At 42.6% G+C, this 19,391-nt stretch overlaps 1 protein-coding gene across 20 annotated transcripts in view; it reads right to left on the bottom strand.

Moving 5' to 3' along the window:
- Nucleotides 1–19,391, bottom strand: part of dlg1l (discs, large (Drosophila) homolog 1, like) — a 204,596-nt gene that overhangs the window by 103,109 nt on the left and 82,096 nt on the right. The window lies entirely within an intron of this gene.

Here is a 19,391-nt window from a genome sequence, read left to right as displayed (position 1 = left end):
TGCAACTCTGGGAAAATGAACTAGGGCTTGCTTGTTGATGGTGCAGATGGAAGCATATACTGCAGAATTCTTGGGAAACAAACACAAGTGGCAAAAGCATGGAAAAGCAGAGACGCACTGTAATCCCTAAATTTATGGTAATCTTCGACCAAGAGATGCAGTACAGCTTTTTCACGACTGAGCAGATGAGCAGGAAGTGTCGACAAGCTCATTTTAAGCCTGTGCTATGCCCTCCTTTCCACATTACTGACAGCAAATTATGCACAGTGAATGATGTAGGCAGGTAGACACACAGCAAATATTCATGAGCTCTTCAACATTAAGCCTGCATATTCATATTCGCAAACTATCAGCACTGACGAAGAGAGCCCCCGGTGCCATCTGATATTGGGAAAATTATTACTTACAATGAAAAGCTGAAATTTTTTAGCTTTTTTATACAAAAGAGTTTCATATACACTGTCAGAATTAAAGGTTCCACGGGGTGTATTTTTTTGTTTATCAAGGTACCAACAATGTAAATGGTCCTTCAAGGGTACAGCAATGGCTTTAAGGTCCAACTGTGAACCTTAAATAAGGTTTTCCAGGCAAAAAGTTTGTATTTGTACCGTTTCATAATCTAATGTTATAAAACAATGCAATAAAATATAAAGGCCTGGAGACGAGACGGGGTGTGTGGAGTCATTTTACTGGATTATGGTACCGCGACCCTGACGGAGAAGCGGCTTAGAAAATGGATGGATGGATGGATGGATTATGGTACAGTTATGTTCCATGACTAAAAGGTACTAAGATGCACCCCTGAGGGTACCACCTCAATGATAATACGGGCAGCACCCCAGTTTCAGTTTCATACCTTTATATCCGAGAGTGTAGTGTACAAGCATTGTTAATGTGTAAAAACGTGCATTCACACTAAGAACTGTTGGGTTTGGATTCAATGTTTTTCGTGATGTTACAGAAATCAGTGCAATTCCAGATATCTGTCTATTCACCCTACAGCAGTTTAGCCCCACCCATTCACACTGAAGATATAAGCAGTGTTTCAGTCTAGGCTGCTTTTTGAATGAGACATTATTATACAGCCAATCAGAACAGAGTTAATTCGCATATATATCAGTCTTAAAGGCACAGTAACACAGCAGCATGTTTGATTTTAAGGGATAAGGAGAGATCGGTATTAAGACCATTTTTGACACATACTCATACATAACATCATAAGTGGACCGATGGGGAAAAATAAACTAAGAAAAATGCATGATATGGTTTAATGGTAAAACAGAGATAAGCTAATATGGGAAAAATGATCAGTTCACTGAAAAAGAAGCATAAAATCCAACCCAAATGCGTAACGTAATGTAATGTAATGTAATGGCCTATGATCAGTTTACATGTTACACAGAATGACAGACAGCTGAGAGATGAAACGTGAATTCCAGGGATTCCGAGGGACAAGGGATTCCAGGAAGCTTAATTTCTGGCAAGAGGATAATGAAAACACCAGCAGCACGCTCTAGATAACACATTTGTAGTGACTCCATTGGCTATTTAGGACTACCATGTAAAGGTGAGCTGGTAGAGCTGATGTACTGAGGAATTAATACATAAATAATATGCACTAACATGATCAAACATGCAAAAGTACCCCCACCCCGGAAAGCACTGGAAGCTTCCGGGACAAAGTCGCCTGCCTCTTCTTGCAAAACGGAGGTTTATTCTGAGACCGGTAAAGGTGCATATAGCCGATGAGTCTTCCCTGTACAGGCAGGGGATGGCCGCAGTTGCCAAGGCAACGGGGCTCTCAGCATACTGACAAGTTTCCTCTATAGGTAGCCCTGTGATTCACACAGCTTTATTTAAAGCAGACAACGGGCCCTCTGAAGTGGCCTCCTAGCCTCAGTTTGCATATCTATTTCCACATCGGCCAATCAGTGGACACATCACAACGACACGCAGCTGATTCATACCACGCACTTTGTGAACACCATGTACTTTGGTGTATTTCACTTGAGTGACGATTCAAACAGCTCCTCCCTCACGACCAAAAACTAAAAGATTACGCCCACCTGAAATGTTCTGTAAAACTTGCACTCTTACAGAAATAAGCAGAAGAACCATTTCACCTAATACTGAATGCTTATGAGCTTCATTGAACACCTTTTATATTTAGCCAGTATGTAACAGACAAGGATCTCTGACCACTCTGACATTACATTGGTTTGCGGTGACCCTTCACTCTAAGGCCCGAATCATACTTCAGGCAAGGACAGGAATGCAGATGCTTCGAGCTATGCGGGCGGCGTTCCACGTGTGGTTGCGTTCAAAAATGTGTTATGATGTATTGCATAATGTGACGTAAGCTCGAGCTCCACTCTGAGCGTCACAGCGCTATAACGACAGCCAAGCGTGTCCAAGCGGTCTCATACCACCAGCTTTGCTTTCTCTGCTGTTCAGGTGGTGTTCATGCATGTCTCTCTGGCTGTTCCGCTGCTCTTCTAGCTCTCTGATTTACTGTTTGAATCACTCCTTGGGTAAATCTCAGACCTTCACATGCTGCAGGACTGAGCATTTTGAGTCGTAAATAACAAACAGGCTTGATAATGTCAGAAGGCCTCCGATCACTTCAGAGCTTGTTTGGAAGGCTAAAGATTCACTCGTTTCTCCTCTCACAACAACAGATCTTCCACACCGTCGGCCACTTCGAGCTACCGACCTGAAAAATCACTTTAGATTGTGAAAATTTGTCGCAAGGGGCAAACTGGACCCCAACCACGCCAGCAAAATGCACCCCTCAGCATAACAGAGCCACTGTACCACCTCCTCACTACAGTGGTCAGTCATTCAGGCCTGTACAGGTCTCGTTGTACGACGCACATGCACTCTACCGCTTGTGGAGAACATCGTGACAACAAATTGATCTGAGAAGACCACTATTTTCCAAATCTGCATAGACCAGTGCCTGCTGAACTCTCGTGCTTGTGTAATGAGAAGTTGAACTACAGCGCTACTAGATATTACTCTCCACACAGCTGTGGACGGACGGATGGACTGATCATGCTCTGCGCATGTTCTCAGGTCACCTGAGGAACAACAGCTCTTCTGCTTTTGATCATTACAACCATTTCCACCTGAAAACTGTGAAATGCTTATGTGCAGCTATACAGTAAGTGGAGCTGATAAGATGGACAATGAGCGTAGAAAGAAGGAAACAAGGTAACAAAATATTTTACACACACACACACCCAATTCCAATGAAGTTGGGACGTTGTGTAAAACATAAATAAAAACAGAATACTATGATTTGCAATTCCTTTTCAACCTGTATTCAATTGAATACACTACAAAGACGAGATATTTAATGTTCAAATGGATAAACTTTATTGTTTTTTGCAAATATTCACTCATGTGGAATTTGATGCCTGCAACATGTTCCAAAGAAGTTGGGACAGGGGTGTGTTTCCCACTGTGTTACATCACCTTTCCTTTTAACACTCAATAAGCATTTGGGAACTGAGGACACTGATTGTTGAAGCTTTGTAGGTGGAATTCTTTCCCATTCTTGCTTGATGTACAACATCAAGCTGCTCAACAGTCCGGGGTCTCCGCTGTCGTATTTTGCGCCACACATTTTCAATGGGCTGGACTGCAAGCAGGGCAGTCTAGTACCCGCACTCTTTTACTACGAAGCCACGCTGTTGTAACACGTGCAGAATGTGGCTTGGCGTTGTCTTACTGAAATAAGCAGGACGTCCCTGAAAAAGACGTTGCTTGGATGGCAGCAGATGTTGCTCCAAAACCTGCATGTACCTTTCAGCATTAATGGTTCCTTCATAGATGTGCAAGTTACCCATGCCATGGGCACTAACACACCCCCACACCATCAGAGATGCTGGCTTTTGAACTTTGTGCTGATAACAATCCGGACAGTCCTTTTCCTCTTTGGCCCGGAGGACACGACGTCCATGATTTCCAAAAACAGTTTGAAATGTGGACTCGTCAGACCACAGGACACTTTTCCACTCTGCGTCAGTCCATCTCAGATGAGCTCGGCCCAGAGAAGCCGGCGGCGTTTCTGGGTGTTGTTGTTCTGGCTTCGCTTTGCATGGCAGAGTTTTAACTTGCACTTGTAGATGGAGCGACGAACTGTGTTCACTGACAGTGGTTTTCTGAAGTGTTCCTGAGCCCATGTGGGAATATCCGTTACAGAATGATGTGGGTTTTTAATGTAGTGCCGCCTGAGGGGTCGAAGGTCACGGGCATTCAATGTTGGTTTTCTGCCTTGCCGCTTACTTGCAGAGATTTCTCCAGATTCTCTGAATCTTTTGATGATATTATGGACTGTAGATGATGAAATCCCTAAATTCCTTGCAATTGCACATTGAGAAACGTTGTTCTTAAACTGTTTGACTAGTTGCTCATGCAGTTGTTCACAAAGTGGTGAACCTCGCCCCGTCCTTGCTCGTGAACGACTGAGCCTTTCAGGGATGCTCCCTTTATACCCAGTCATGACACTCACCTGTCAATTAACCTGTTCACCTGTGCAAAAAAATATCTTTTCTTTGTATTCAATTGAATATCGGTTGAAAAGGATTTGCAAATCATCGTATTCTGTTTTTATTTGTTTTACACAACGTCCCAACTTCACTGGAATTGGGGTTGTACATACACACACACACACACACACACACACACACACACACACACACACACACACATTCTAAGTCACTTCTTCCTCAGGGTCGCAGGGGGGGTGCTGGAGCCTTTAACCATTGCTCCACCCGTTTTCCCGCTTTGTACCATAATACTATATACTAACAATGTTTGCTATCTGGTGTTGACCAGAGGAGGATGGGTTCCCCTTCTGACTCTTGGTTCCTCACAAGGTTTCTTCCTCCTGCCCTTGGGGAGTTTTTCCTTGGCACTGTCGCCACTGGCGTCGCTCATGGTGGCTCAGACCCAGATGTTCTTTCTGTAATGCTGATTTTTCTGTAAAGCTGCTTTGTAACACCGGTTGTAAAAAGCGCTACATAAATAAACTTTGCTTGCTTGAATGTAAATGTAAACCAATGAAAGTCATTATTTGTCACTAAGCGCTGCTTAAATTACTTTATAATCACAATCACTTTACCTCACATTAGTACATCTAGCCAATAGATAACCTACAGTAACAACGTCTGTACAATAAGCACTGATACGACTGCCTGGTCTCAAGTTTCAATTCTAATTCTAAACATTCTAGACAGACAGCAGGCCTCAGTGGGACAGCGTGTGTGCTCGGCTGGTCGGAGGAAGCACATCACAGTACTGGACAGCTCGGTCTTCCCCTGATCAGTGAATGAGGAGGAGGATCTCCTGGCAACTGCAGTCACTCCGTGTTGAGTCACAGCTCACTGTGAATTAGGTAAGCTGCTCACTATTCATGCCAGAGCCTTCCTGGAGCATACCTGATACTTCCACACTGAAACTGACTGACTTCTCATATATACGTGCATTAATGCCTGTTTATACTGTAATAATCGAGGCATGCCATGTCTAGTTAAACTGAATCCTCTCAAAATAGTTAAACCTCACTATTTGATGTTAAAGCAAAAGCTCAGTAAAGTCACGTGGATATAAAACCTAGAAATCATGTTTGCCAAGAGAGAGAATTAAAACTGAATTAAATTAATGAGACGCCACCTGCTCCCGCACCATTAAGAGCTGGAAGTGATTCAGTAAAAACCTCTCTGCCCACACCCCAAACTGACCTACAGTATCCAACCAGCACGAGGGCCCAAAACCGCTTTGTCAATGTAACATCAAGCAGAGCCATACGCTAATGATCCTCTGGCTCTTTCACCAGTAGAGATGAAAAGAAAGCCTGGCTGGCAAATCAATCAATCAAAACCATAAAGGGGACTAAACTGATGTGAAATTTAATATCTAGTTAAAAGAGCAGCACAAATTCTAAAGGGTGACGATGTGCAATAATGTACTGCCAAGCATGTTCAGTTTGTATGCCGTAAACGGTCTAAACGCAGCGTCCTTAGATGGCTGGGTGTCAAGAAGCTCTTACGTTAGTCAGTTCACTGTCAGTGAGAGCGCAGAGTTGGCGTCACTAACACGGGCGTCTCTTGGAGGTCTTCCCATAATCACACCAGGAACAGCCAACTCAACAGAGCAGAAGATTAAAGGAACAATGAAATACAGATATTCTTAACTATCTACTTATCTCTCTATGAAAGCAAAGATAAGAGGAGACATGTGAAGCAAAGTTTGGTATTGGTTAAAAACCCTGTCAAATGGAATTAGCAGCTTTTCTGCATTAAACTGCAGGCTTGTTACCCAGTTATTAATCTTAATGGCCTATTATTCAGCAACTACTACAAAGAATTCAACAACTACTGAGAAACTAACTTGTAAGTGAGGAAATACAGGTCAATATACAGATCCCTAGGGCCAGTTTCCCAGACCTAGATTAAGCTCAAGCCAGTGCTGGACAATATGACCACATTTAACGTCATTGTGAAGCGTTACGTCACGTTATTTCTCAATATGTCTCATAATACGATTTCACAAGTTAATTCATCTGAGACTCGAGTCAAAGTCCAGTCTCTGGGGTGTGAGTCCAAGAGTCTGGGTTGGAATTGAGTCTTGAGAAATGAGTCTTCAGTCTTCGGGATTTGAGTCCAAGTGTCTAGGGTAGAATCAGAATAGAGTCGAGTCTCTGGGGCGCGAGCCCGAGTCGAGTCTCTGGGGCGCGAGCCCGAGTCGAGTCTCTGGGGCGCGAGCCCGAGTCGAGTCTCTGGGGCGCGAGCCCGAGTCGAGTCTCTGGGGCGCGAGCCCGAGTCGAGTCTCTGGGGCGCGAGCCCGAGTAGAGTCTTGAGTCACTGAGGTGCAAGTCAAAGTTGAGTCTCTGGAGTAAGAGTCAAGTCTTGAATCGTTGGATGTGAGTCAAATGTAAATTTTCTGCGGTGTGAGTGAGTCCGAAAGTCTGTGGTGCGAGTCATTTATATATAAATAAATATATATATACATATAAATAAAACCTGTCCTGTGACTTTTGACTCACCCTGTAGTTTCAATAGGTGTTGCCTCCTTCCTTTAAACACCGTACTGTAGTGCTTTGTTCTGTACTCACTGTTCCACTACAAATACAGCACTAGCCATGACATCTTTCTTTCCAAATCTGTTCATCCACATAAGCCATTCAACAGCACACAGTGCAAACAGGCCGTGGTTCATCATTCTTTCATGCTGCTTCATCTACAGCTGCAAAGCTTAAGCTTTGAGAAACAGTGACTAGTTTTAGTCCCTCCAGTTCAGTAGAAGCCTCCTGAGGTCCTCCATGGCTGACACTAAAACAAGCTGACCGATCAAATTGAATGTCCAGATTTTAAACTAATTATTCTAAATCCAAACATCAATAATATTTGGATTTGTAAGAGGAGATATTACGGTGTGATTTTAATGAAAAGCTATTGCAGTGAATCTTGCTGTGTGGAATGTAGAAACAAATGGAGAAAACGTCAGACGCAGCGCTTCAGTACAGTTTCTGCTCAGTCCACTAAATATTTCCCACATTTCCGCTCAGTCCACTAAATATTTCCCACATTTCCGCTCAGTCCACTAAACATTTCCCACATTTCCGCTCAGTCCACTAAATATTTCCCACATTTCCGCTCAGTCCACTAAACATTTCCCACATTTCCGCTCAGTCCACTAAATATTTCCCACATTTCCGCTCAGTCCACTAAATATTTCCCACATTTCCGCTCATTCCACTAAATATTTCCCACATTTCCGCTCAGTCCACTAAATATTTCCCACATTTCCGCTCAGTCCACTAAATATTTCCCACATTTCCGCTCAGTCCACAAAATATTTCCCACATTTCAGCTCAGTCCACTAAATATTTCCCAAATTTCTGCTCAGTCCACTAAATAACTCCCACATTTCTGCTCAGTCCACTAAATAACTCCCACATTTCCGCTCAGTCCACAAAATATTTCCCACATTTCTGCTCAGTCCACTAAATAACTCCCACATTTCTGCTCAGTCCACTAAATATTTCCCATTCAAGTTTTTGTTTGATACACTACATTTCACCATATTTTGTTCAGTACAGTAAATGTTTGTCACACACAAACCTGTAAATATGTGAATGTATACTGAATGTAAATGCAGATTATTGTGTACTTGTGCAATAGGTCATGTAGTACATGTATTACATAATAAATAAATAAATAAATAAGAACAAATGAACAAATAAATAAGTAAAAGTTCCATTATAGGCATCAAAAGCCCTGTTGCTGAAGAACAGCAGTGTTATAACAGCGGGAAGCAGAGGCAGTAAAGGAACGAGAGGGGAGCTGGGGGGTGAGGCCGGTGCTGTAGTGAGAAGCAGCTAGCTTGGCCGCGTTAACGCGGTGACGTGCCAATCTGCTGACAGCTCACGACTGTACGGAGGCCTGCAGTGCCTTTGCTATTGTTAAAACAATGCATTACCATGCCAAAGAGAGAGGGGGAAACCAGCACTGCAGCTAACACTTGCCTGCTAAAAATAGAGCCTGTGCATCGAGCCAGCATGTCCTGAGAGAAAGGACAATTGACTAAGGAATTAGTATTTACCAGAGGAGCGGTCTGATGCGCTGCGTAGACGCCCTCGTACATCACTGTCATGTGAACACCTTGCCCTTGGTTTAATCAGAAAAAACACTGGCGATACAATCATTTTCCTAATTACAGCCCATCTCGGTTTCTCATAACAGAGGCAAAACAGCTGCAGCTGTCGTACAGCCTGTTAGGCCTTTTTCACCGATGGAGAACAGGGTGGTTCATCTCAAATACAAGAAGAGTGGTGATTATAATCGCTTAATACCTCAGAATGAAAATAATTTGTGGAACTTGTGGACTGAAATGCTTTATTTCGGTTTAGATCTGAAGACTTTACAGCCTACATAAACACCAAAAAGGAAAACTTGCTCAATTGAAAGGAGCACATAGCTCACTTCAAGGGTTTGACATGATTAGAGAGGGAGGCAGCGACGAGTGAGTCGGCAAACTTTAGCAACGTCTGAAACGTGGATACATCCCTGTTTGAGTGGAGCGACTCGTGATCTGTTCTCCTGTGATCAAGTGTGAGTGACGAGATGAGGAGCGTAACTACTGTCCGACAGTGACCTCCCCTCTTTCTGTACATCCTGTCAAGCTTTAGCGGCGTTAAATCACGTCTGCTCCTGTCAACTACAGCACTGTTACAGCGGAAACACTCATATTTAAGTATTAGTGCTTTCCCAAGCAACGAAAGTGAAGAAAGAAGTGGGCTCATGTTCATTACAGCCCTGATTTAAACGAAAGTAAACTGGGAAGCTGTGAGGCGTTGGAAAGCGGGCTAGCGCCATCTTTCCCGTCTAAATATTTTTAGCTACTGGCTGACTTGATGCAGCGCTCCGTCACTTGCACAACACAACAAATTGATGTTACTGTAGAGTAAACAGGACACAAAAGCACCGATTTCAGTTTAAACGTAGCTGAAAGGAGGACTCTGCTTGTCTGTTGTGAGAGAACCTCACTGCAGTTAATGCTTTTACACAGCGAGCGTCAGATATATTGTGGTTCACCCTTTAAACCACTAGGACAGAATAGAGAAACCCAGGCGTCGCTACCTGGTGTCTGAATACCGTGATATGCTCTGACACGGATGTGGTGGAAGTGACGGCAGTGAGGCGGCGTGGTCGCGGTTGCTGTTCGTACTACGCTGAGAAACTAAACAGTTTAGCACTGCTGTGGCCACTTGTTTAGCACTCGGAACAGATAACCGAGCGCTCGTCACCAGACAGCTAAAAATAATCGATTTTCTCTCTTAAATTACGACTATTACAAAAACTGCGTCTGTGCTTTTCCAGCTGATAAAAACGGCTCACCAGACACTTTCGCCCACTGTCCCACGACAGATCTGTGAGATGTTCCACTGTTTGGTGAGTGCCTGTCGTGTTCTGACCATAAAGGATAGCTTAAAACAGCTTTAACCACCAGGAGCAAAAATCAGCCTGAAAACTTTAAAGAAAAAATGACTTATTATTTATTATTTATATACACGATGTGTATCGATATCGAACGATATGAATTTCATGTATCATGATAACGTGTTTGGCCACACAGCCCAGCTCTACTGCCAATGTGACTGAAAAACTGGTTCTAGCCCCGCCCACTAAACGTTCTCTCTCTCTCTCTCTCTCTCTCCTTTATTTACTCCGGGTAAACAGTCCTTTAGCATATGTCTGACGCTTGGTTCTCAATTTAGCTCCTGCATCTGCTGGCAGTGAAACTTTTCAACAACATGCCTTTAGACATTAACGCCATTATACACCTGGTTTTAAAAGCCACTGGGAAGTCAACATAAAGCCAGTTTTAGTAAAAACAAACAAACAAATAAATATTAAATAATTAATTAATTAAACTGAGCAGAAAGCTGCAAGTGTGGCAATCTCCCCCCACTTGCTGTACAAATTTTATCTGGGTGGTATACTTTTTGTTAGAGGGTAAATCCAACCACATGCCAAAATACAGCTGTTGCCATACGCAACAACTGAACTGCAATGTGCCAGCGGACACACTGAACACTGCCATTTCCGGTTCATGGTTTTAACACTATAATTATATTCGTATTCCTTTACATATTCTTAAAACATCTATGCATATTTGGCTGCTAAGCAGACGCTCTTTTCCATGGCCTATGGTGGCGTAATAGGTCACTCCCACTGTTTGTTCAAAACACAGATTAAAGTACAAATGTCCCACATTGATGCCATATGGCAATAAAATACCCTAAAATGTGTATTCCCAAATTTTTATACTCAATTATGTCACTTCCAATGCCATTTCATACTTCACGCAGTTAAGGGTTAAACCTCCAAAGCCAGACTAACACAGGGGTCATGATGCGGCACCGCCTTTATGCGCATATCTTGCCAAGTTCGATTAAAATAATCAAGCAGTCCAAAGTTACGCTGTCTGGGCCGAATTCAAAATGCCCGGCAGCCTGACGCTGGAGTCGAGTCACATGGGATGACTTGTAATGCTCAGATTAACAGTGAGGCTCTGCCAGAACTGCCATCAGTGTTGAATGAGCAGTGCTCCCAACTAAGCACTGCACTCAAATTTGCAAGTAAAAATAATCCCATGCACATTTAAAAAGGTCTTCAGCACCGCTGGCTATGAAAGCTATGAAGTATAGTAGGCTGAAAGGAAAACGCCAGCCTCTGTTGAGCAGGATAATAAGGTAAACAGGAGCTGCCCTTGTTCGACATTGAATTTAATTTCAAAGTCTTTTGCTTATCCTTTTCCAGAAGTGAAACAGTGAGCGTTGTCTGGTTTTGAAGTCAACGTGTGTTGTCTGGATGCCAGACTTGATTAATGCACTCTTGAATAAGTAATCAAAGGATGAACCTTTACATTCAGCATTATATTCCGTATGTTCTACAGAGCATAAACGTCTGGCAGGTAGTTCACAACAGAAACCTACTGTTTATTATATATATATTTTTCTCTTAAGTGTACTTATGATATAGGTGTGAGTTTATGCACCAAACGTTTTCAGACGATATTTATCTGAGATGTTTTTATTACCGTTTCTTTAAGACCAATATGCAAATGAGCTCTATTCTGATTGGTCTCCTTGTATTTTGCCTTGTGCAGCTTCAGTGTTGTAGGCTCTATATTTGAATACATGTAACGTGTTGGTTTTTGTGACATCACAAAAATAATCAATTTAAAACAGCCTGTTTTGAAGCCTAGTTTCCACACATGACTGTATGGCCTGCATAGTGAACTGTATGTCTTTAAACCCTGTCCTTGAGAGAAGGCACGCCAGGCCTGGAACGCCTGCTATAGCACTATGGAACTTTGGAGAAGCACAAAACCTCTAATGAGACCTGTTTGTTTTACAGCACCACATCAACAGCTATGGCTCTTCAGCCAGCTATAAGAAGAAGCTTGCTCGGTATTCCCAACACAAAGGTGAGGGCAGAGGCTGCCGAAAGACAGAGGAAGATGCTGTCAGAGGAAGCAAAGAAGAGAAAAAGACAGAGAAGGACTGAGCGGGACAGACCAAACAAGACTGGCTTTTGACTGTAGGAAAGACCCAAAAGAGATAAAAGGATGGGAGCCAGTCCTTTGGCTAATGGGAAAACTGAAAATTCGACATCGGAATGTTAATCCCTGCCGATGTGATTTATAAAAGACTGTGACGTAGGCTGTAACCTTATCTGGATTTGTGGATTTTCCGGATGTCAAAGGTCACATAACCTGAGCACCATATCAGGCCAAGTTAGCCTGCAAAGAGATAAATTCTTCTCATGGTAAAAATGAAGTTTAGTCAGTGTTTCTCAGTCTCCTGTTTACAGCCTCCTGAAATGAAATCCTGTAATATTACTCTACCTGCTAAGTCGACATGGTTCTTTCTCTTCTGATGTTCTTCATCGGCAGAATCCGACTCATGCACGTCACACAGGCATATGGGCAGCACAGATTACAATGTCTGGTGTTTACACACAGAAACATAAAAGTCGTGAGTGTAATCTGCAGCGTCCACATACCTGCTTGCCGCCTGTGACTTTGGGACTGTGTCCTTCAGCTCGTCAACAAATGCACATGTACACGAGGGGGGCTCACAGCACAGCGCTGCTTTAAGGTCCAATATCCTGAATTTTTCCCGATGAGGTTCACTTATGAGTTTGTGTGTGTTTCTATGTACCAAAAACCAGTCATAATAATTTTATATGGCCATTTCTTAACCCCTCTTTACCCCTTAGAATAACTATAGCTTTAAAACTTGCGTATGTAAATGACCTCTGTTCTGACTGGCTGCTCTGTTATTTGCCTCATTAAAAAAGCAGTCTGTGCCTTAAAACTTCAGGGCAGGGTTAAACTGCTTTAGGCTGAATACACAGACATACACCAATCAGATATGAGATTATGACCACCTCCTTGCTTCCAACTGTCCATTTTATCAGCTCCACTTTCTACACAGGGGCACTTTGCGTACTATTTTTTTAAAACAGATGTCATGAGAAAACTTTCCAGACTGACCGATCATAGATATTTTTCATAACACAGAATAATAACATAGGGGAGACTATTGTCCAGTACCCCATGACCAATTAGCCATGCAAATATTCAAGAATGTCACTATTTTAATATCACTGTTAAAGCGACAGATTCATGTATGTGCCCAGTGACAGTGGCCAACTGTAAGTATTAGAGCTGGGCCTTCACTTCTGGCTATAAATACCAAAATTACCAAAGGGGAAAAAACCCTCTACACTAATGCTAATTACTCTTAGCGCTTATATGGGATACTGGGAGTACACCAGCGTTATGTTAGCAGAGATTCACATGAACATTTTTTTAGCTGTACACAAACATTTAAATCTTGTTTTTTTAAAGCCTACAGCAGATATAAACATGCATCAGTTTTACACTCATTTTTTCAGTACAGACTCCCGAAAGAGCTGCTTTCATTTCCAACAACTGACTGAAACCCGAAATCAGCTCGTATTCACGGTCAGCGACGGATCGAGAACATCCAGAAAGCTCAGAGTAACATTTCTCACAAAATTAGTTCAAAATCAAAATATGATTGGTCAATTTCCTAATTATGTTAGTAGTCATTCCCAAAGGCCTTCTGTTCAGCTCCTGAAGTCCTAACCAATGGAAAAGCTCATTTGGCTGTATCTACCCAGACACCACAGAGAAAAAATCCTGACTGGATAATATTCTTTTGGGCGTTTCAACAATTTAACCCTTTCGCTTCCAGCCAAAGCTTAACAAAAAGGTAAGAGCATTGCTAGAAAGGGCTGTTGCTGTTCTTGCTAGGCCAACTCTCCTTAAAACTACCTTACTTAGACTGCAAGTAGGTAAGTTACTGCAGCCCCAAAGTTTTAAATCTTCAAAATTCAAAGTACAGCACTCTTGTGCTGTAACAGCTACTTGTCATTCCTGTAAAACAATTTCCAAAAATGACGTTTTATATTTACGGGCTCACTCAAGGCAACAAGAGTTCCCGGCTGCTCCACAGCGCTTTGAGATTAAGGTTAAAAAAGCTGAGACTGGTGTTCTGACACAGCGCTGTCGTTCTGAGGATCTCCACAACTACAGATTAATGATGAATACCAATCGAGAGTCAATCCACAGCAGGGCAGATGAGATGTAATCCAACGGCCTGCGCGTCCTAGGAATCAAAGAGGATAACGTCGTGGTTAAAGTGGCACGGAGGACCATACGGTAGGCAACAGACACTAATCAGACGAGGGGCCAACAGGGATCTCTTACAGAAAAGCTTGGACTCAACCTAATAACAGACATCTGGGATCAATCCTGTGGATTTGCAAGATGTCATCTGTCCAACAGATCATTAATTAACGTATATGAACACAGCATGAACGGAAATCTAATACACACATCGTGGAATTATTGAAACGGCAGACTCCAAAGCTTCATTCATTTAACCCCTTGTTCTCCAGGGCCTGTTTTGCTTTGTCCATAAGAATGTAAATGACCAAATCGTAAGGCAAATCATTCAGTAACTGCACAAAATGTACATTTTATTTATTTATTTATTGATTGATTGTAAATACTCCCTTCAAATTAACAGAACGTGTGTTTTTATGATCACACATATTGCTCTATGCCGACAATTTACTGCTGAAAGCCAAACATCTCAGACGCTGTGCGTTTTTTAATAAAAATCATGTTTACAGAGCAGATCACTGAAGAGACGCCGTATCTTTAGTTTATAGCCCAGATTTGTGGAAAAACGGGTCAACTTCAGTGGAAAAGAACCCCTTTGAATTCAGCTTTTTATTACAAGGGTTTAAAATGACATCATTCTATTTGGCTGGAAAGACAGTGTCAGGCTCATACGACACCCACTTTTTAAATGTAGCTTATGTAAGTTATGAAGAACACAAAGTGCATTTTGGAACCACCGGTGGTCTCAAGGAGTTAAAGATGTTCATTTCCAGGTAAAACAGACACTAAGAACCAGTTCTTCATTCCACTCTAATAAGACAATTCAACGCTATGGGTCTGAAAGGATGCGTAGCAGTGAGAAGCCTCACTGAGAAAATAGACAAAAAAGAAGAAATAAAACAAAGAAGCTGCTGGTGTTAAACGGATTGTGAGAAGCAAAAAGTGAAACCAGCTTATAAGACTGAACATTATATTTATTGTTGAAAATTCCGGGCACCTTTCAGGATTTCTGCTAAAAATCCTCACTAAAAATGAATAACTAAAAGAATACTAAAAAAATACAATACAAAATGAGCAGTTATTCTGACTGTAAAATAATACATAATTCACAGATTGATATTTAAGCAAGCATTATTCAATTTAAATGCCTGTTTTAAGGGGCTAAATATTCTGAAAGTTGATAACATTGACCAACATATTTTGCAGTTGTACTTTTAATTCCTGTGGTTTTACATTTTATTTTTCACAAATTCAAACAGCAGCAACTCGCGTATTGGAATTTCTGACTAAAATAATACATAATTCACAGATTGCGGTGTTTCCTGCCTTCCGCCCAATGACCGCTGGGATAGGCTCCAGCACCCCCCCGCGACCCTGATGGAGAAGCGGCTTAGAAAATGGATGGATGGATGGATTATTAAAATTAAAGCAACCTTCTGAACGCTGCAAAAAGAATGCCTCACAAACAGTTGGAGAAAGCTCATTTCCACACAAAATAATTTTATTTATTGATTTATTTAAATGTATTTAACTGACAGGTCCAAGCCTAAACTACAAAAAACCGAGGGACACTGCCATATTGCATCAAATACATCACTAAAATTTCACTAAATTTGAAAAGCAGTGTCAAAATCACCACATAAAGCCCTTAAACGAGTAACACAGTTAAAACTATGACTGAGATGAAGTTCCGATTTGGACCTAAATGTGCCTTCAAAAGCTACGCTGATTAGCACTCATTAACTCGTCCGCTGAGCATGACCCCTCAGTTTACGAGCCGCATCCAAGCCATACCACCAAATTCGCCATACGCTGCTGCTTGAGGAGCGAGTGACTGAACTGCACCAGCAGGAGATAATTCCTGCTTTTCTCCAGCGATGCCTGAGCTGACGCTTCACTGTGACACGCTCTCATTACAGCCGCAAGCTTTTCCTCCCAGAGCCAATACAATCTGAGCGAGGGCAGAGAGCGCGATTAGCGCAGAGGGGAAAGGGTTAACCACAGTGATACCGCAGATAAGTCAAGGATTGATTAAAGGAACAGAGAAAGTGAACGAGGCCTCCAATCCCTCCGTTTCTGCTTGTACTGGTGGGACTGACTGTTAGCGAGTAACTGCTGTTACTACTGCTGTTTACTGTCCAGCATGTCCAGCATGAACAGCATGAAATGTGCTCAGAAAACATTCAGTGCTGGAATTCCTGAGCGAAAACAAATGAAAACACAATTTCAACAACAGCATTTTAAGAACCCTCAATTGCATCAGACTGGCCATAATATTAAGTAATTAACAACCTGCCAAAGCAATTATTTGAATTATTTAAGCAATAAGCCAAAAAACAGGCCAGACTGGCTGACATATTTTATATTTATATAACGTTCTGACCACCTCCTTGTTTCTACACTCACTGTCCATTTTATCAGCTCCACTTACTGTATAGCTGCACTTTGTAGTTGTACAGTTACAGACTTTAGTCCATCTGTTTCTCTGATACTTTCTTACCCCCTTTTACCCTGTTCTTCAGTGGTCAGGACCCCCATGGACCCTCACAGAGCAGGTACTATTTGGGTGGTGGATCATTCTCAGCACTGCAGTCACACTTGACTGTGTTTACATGCAAAGATTTTCGCCAGTTCGATTGAACACAACTGGATTACAGATTCAGACTGAGGTGTTTATGCTCACTATGTTCAACTGTCTGATGAAAATCTTCGTTTACGTGCTCACTGCAAGTAATCCGATGCAAAATGACGTGCATGCGTGGAGCAGCGCTTAGAGTGAACGTTACCATAGCAGCGAACATCACGTGAGGTCCAGTCAGAGTGAGATGGGTTTCCAGTTTGGCGCGCTTGTGTTTTTAACTGCTTTAAACTGACGTCAGACTCAGGAAAACGTCCTTCACATGTCCTCATAAAGGAAGCGGTGAGAGGAAGACGTCGTGCTCTGAGACACAGAAGCTGGACGTCCGTCCCACCGCCGTCTTTTAAAGCTCATAGTATGAACCTCGTCTCCTCTGCAGACCAGCTTCTGCTCCGCCGTGTTGACCGGTCTAAACCTTTCGCTGTGACGCGCCGCGCATGCGCAGAACGTTCTTACACGTTCCGATTAGAATGTAATCGGATTCAGGCGTTTACACGGATATTATTCTTCTATTTAATGGATTATTTAGAGGTTTACCCGCCTCGTTCAATCCGATAGAAATTGTATTCCGAATGGCCTCAATCAGACTACACTATTCCGATTGAGGTGTTTACATGGACGTATTCTATTCTGATTGGGATATTAGTCGGATTATTAGGCTGCATGTAAACGTGGCTACTGACGTGATGGTGTGTTAGGATGTGTTGTGCTGGTACAAGTGGATCAGACACACCAGTGTTGCTGGACTTTTTAAACACTGTCCACTCACTGTCCACTCTATTAGACACTCCTACCTTGTCAGTCCACCTTGTAGATGTAAAGTCAGAGACGGCCGCTCAACTGCTGCACAGTTTGTGTTGGTCATCCTCTAATCCTTCATCTGATCCACTCAGACCAGCACAACACACACTAACACCACCACCACATCAGTGTTACTGCAGTGCTGAGAATGATCCACCGCCCAAATAGTACCTGCTCTGTGAGGGTCCATGGGGGTCCTGACCACTGAAGAACAGGGTAAAAGGGGGGTAACAAAGTATCAGAGGAACAGATGGACTACAGTCTGTAACTGTAGAACTACAAAGTGAAACTAACTGACACTGATGGTGGCCAGGGGTGCCTAATCCTGGTCCTGAGGATCTACCACCCTGAAGAGTTCCGATCCAACACACCTGGCTCTACTGTTCAAATGTCCTTCATCACCTGGATTAGGTGTGTTAGATTAGGGTTGGAGCTAAACTGTGCAGGGAGGTAGATCTCCAGGACCAGAGAATGCCGTGCTTTGTCTCCGTAGAGCGACTCAGAGGCCCGTTCTCTCCCTGTCTGGCTTTCCTCTCAACAGTCTGGGAGAGAGTGCTGCTAACACTTCATTTGTGCTTCCTCAGGGAGAAGCTAAGCTGTCTTTCAGTCTGTCAGCTACCTACAACGGGCAGTCAAACAAACAAACAAACAAACAAACAAACAAACACACACACAAACATCTCTCCTCCTTCATGCACGCTCTCACACCAAAACAAACCAAACGCCAGCTTGGGGGTTGCGTCTCCCACCTACCTTACATCTGGTCAAGGGGGACATGGAGCTGTACGTACCTACTGTACAGAGTTCTTCACCAATTCAAAAACAAATGCAAAACTACAAAGCTGACTGAACTTTCAGTTTACAGTATTAACTCCAATTAACAACTTCACGCCATTCGTGTCAGATTTCATGCCAGACTACACAGAGACATAACACTGAATCTGAAACAGTCTGAAACAACTAAACATCTAGACCTGAAACAACTAGACATCCCCAATCAACCAAACCAAAATCACTCTAGCTGCAAACATAAGGGACATGGTTCTGATGGTGCAGAGAGCACACTGTGGGTTTGTTTAAAAGCAAAGACAATTAATGCCTAGATAAACCGTTTTGTCTGAAAGGGTCTGTATTGATGTTATGAAAGTGTGTTGACGTAGTTTGTAAACAGTGTTCAAGTTCCAAAACGTAACCTTCGCTCTTCACTTCGTACACTCTATATATGGACAGTAAAGCTAACCAGACACTGGAAGACTTTGGAAAGACTTAGAAAAGACTCAAGTCTGACACCCTCTCACATCAAAAGCCAACATCACAGAATTTCTAATCACAGACTATGATTTTGCAAAGACTGGGAGATAAACCGATAGCGATAATTATCGCAATATAACTTTTCCTCGATAGAGCGATAAGAAAGGTTCAATGAATTTTCGATTTTTTGGGCGTTTTCTACTGCATGGAAAGCGACACTATGCTGCTGTTGCCAGGAGAGGGCACACTTCCAAGTATTTTGACATGATTAGAGAGGGAGAGATTGAAACGGTTGAAACGTTGAGTTATACATTCCTGTTTGAGTGGAGCGACTCGTGATCTGTTCTCCTGTGATCAAGTGTGAGTGACGAGATGAGGAGCGTAACTACTGTCCGACAGTGAACTCACCTCTTTCTGTACATCCTGTCAAGCTTTAGCGGCATTAAATCACGTCTGCTCCTGTCAACTA

This window comes from Pygocentrus nattereri, chromosome 19 (assembly GCF_015220715.1).
Source record: "Pygocentrus nattereri isolate fPygNat1 chromosome 19, fPygNat1.pri, whole genome shotgun sequence".
NCBI classification, from domain to species: domain Eukaryota; kingdom Metazoa; phylum Chordata; class Actinopteri; order Characiformes; family Serrasalmidae; genus Pygocentrus; species Pygocentrus nattereri.
Note: the sequence above shows the minus strand (reverse complement) of the source record. Positions and strands in the feature narration are given on the sequence as shown.